The 2,384-nt window shown below is 35.4% G+C and overlaps 1 long non-coding RNA gene across 1 annotated transcript; it reads left to right on the top strand.

Annotated features, from left to right (window-relative positions):
• Positions 1-1,249: 1,249 nt before the first annotated feature.
• LOC119193314 lies at positions 1,250-2,099 on the top strand. The gene is made up of 2 exons (XR_005113912.1): positions 1,250-1,500; positions 2,027-2,099. It is a non-coding gene; the product is annotated as an uncharacterized LOC119193314 (long non-coding RNA).
• The last annotated feature ends 285 nt before the right edge of the window (positions 2,100-2,384 follow it).

Below are 2,384 nucleotides of genomic sequence, written 5' to 3'. Positions count from 1 at the left end.
TACAAATTGACCTGCTGGTGATATTAAACTCAGGCTTAAAATAACTATGTATTCGCACGAATCACATCTTCGTTGACACCTCATTGTTTTACTATAGATGAGTGTGAAGTTATTTATATTATTCGGTATTTTGTATATCTTATTTAAATGAGGACGTCGAAGGTGCCTATACCTCAAAACATTTTAAAAAGATATGATCATACACTGACATAAGAATAGCCAGACGCAACAATGTTACGTAAGCAGACGAAGCAGACAGAGGGCTGACGAGAGGTTGACCCCAACTGTGTGTGGGCGGACTTAGACAATGATAATCCGACAGCCGCAGGTCCACGAACTGCACCGGAATGCAAATAAATAGATGCACATAAGCAGGACGAGACACACCTGTCTGTGATGGATGTAATATAAACAAGGCATATCATCGAACAAACAACGATCAGACACGATGCGGCAGACCGCAGCCGACGGCGACTACCGCGACGCATTGTTTCACTGAATCGCATCAATACATTTGCCACACTTAACAGCAATGTGCACATTTCATTTACGCTTAATCTAATATACAAATAAATTTACTTAAATTAACCTATATATATATTTAGAGAACAAATTACCAGTCATATTGTAATAATCAAAGAATGTCAGAACATAATATAAATAATGATTTTTTATGTTTACGCGACTGTTAGGCATTTAAAATATAAAACTAAAAACATGGAAGGAAGTATGTATGAATTTAAGGAAATACTAACCGCTTTATTGATAAATATGTTATTTATTTTTTTGTCTTTTCATGATATATTTACCGTCAGAGGAAGCGACACAAAACATTGTGTCACTATAACAGACTTATACAGCTACTATTAGTAAGGCCCTAAAAGTTAAAGTACAAAATTAATGAAACAAACTCTACACTATTTATAAATAGAATCCTACTGTAGTAATTAAAATGCAACAGATATTTCAAGGTAGAAGTATTTAATGATATCTCGCGAATTGATTTCCGCACAGGCAGAAAGTATTAAATAAACATTCCCGTAGGAATTACTTTGGTTAAGTCGCCTGTTTGTAAAGAACCGCTCCACCGATACCATTGACCCCGTGTCCACGCGCGCCGTGCCGCGGCCTCTGTTTAACATAACAGACAGTCCCATACAAAAGGAAGGGAATAATTGCCATAAACAAATATTGAAGTGCTATGAACAGGTGCTAAAGTAATAAAACCATGTCCAAATTACAACGATTGTCACATTAAGCTTACGCGTCGGAAATGTTGAACTTGCGGCAATCACAATTTAAAACAATTTTGACAAGTAATATTCTATATTTTGTAGAGATACCCCACCAAATTCGTCTTTATAATATTTATCAAATATCGTAGACAGGGCGATGTTAAGAGCAGCAGTGGCGGCGCTGGCGTGCCTTTATTTGGCGCGCACCTCGCCGGCCGAACCATACAGTCTGCGCGCTTATTCACTCAGCACACAAAACCCTAAGGTACCACTTATTTTTGTGCTTCTGGCATATTCCAAATGTAATCTTCAAGCTAAGCTAGTTACGTACCAGACCTTGTTTGTTTCACCGCAAGGCAAATACTGGCCCAATATGCAGTGGTAGACTGCCTAGTCTTTTACAACTCCGCAGTCCCGTCAGAAATCTTACTAATTTCGGAAGCGATATCGCTACGTTAACGTGATTTTACAAAATTTTCTAAACAGCCCATACAAAGTACAAACAAGAATAAATGAATGAAATAATAAGGACATTAATATCTTATATTCGGGACTGCAAAATATGAATTAAATGAAAATACTATAAATAATAATTTAAAGAAATATATGAAAAATTAAACCTTCTGTGATTTGTTTTTTTTTTTGTTATCATTTCTTCCATTCTGTGATCTTTTTCACACAATTAGTAATAACCGTAGCGTAAAAATATTTTATTTACTCCCACCAGTTGGTATTAAAAACAAAATGCAAAGTGTAAATTATTATAAACGATTATTATTTAAAATTTGCAGGATATAAGTAAAATACTGACTAGCATAGAAGAACGTCTCAAAGTATTGGACACAGTGAGCGCGGCGCAGGAAAAACAAAGCCGAAGACTAGACGCCATACAGGACAAACTTGGTAAGTGCAATGAGAGATATAATATATTAAATACATTCAACAACTATGACTATTCACTAACAAACTAGAAACCTGTTTCATAAGATAAAATATATTCAATATCGTTTATTGGTTATGCACATAATGCCACACTTAGGATATTCTACGTTAAACATGTAATTCTATTGTGTCATATCCTAATTTGTAATGGACGCTCTGGGCCATCTTTCGCAATACTCACAGCATTCATAATTAGTAAAATGGGTT

Source organism: Manduca sexta, unplaced genomic scaffold (genome assembly GCF_014839805.1).
Source record: "Manduca sexta isolate Smith_Timp_Sample1 unplaced genomic scaffold, JHU_Msex_v1.0 HiC_scaffold_3947, whole genome shotgun sequence".
Taxonomy (NCBI): Eukaryota; Metazoa; Arthropoda; class Insecta; order Lepidoptera; family Sphingidae; genus Manduca; species Manduca sexta.
Note: the sequence above shows the minus strand (reverse complement) of the source record. Positions and strands in the feature narration are given on the sequence as shown.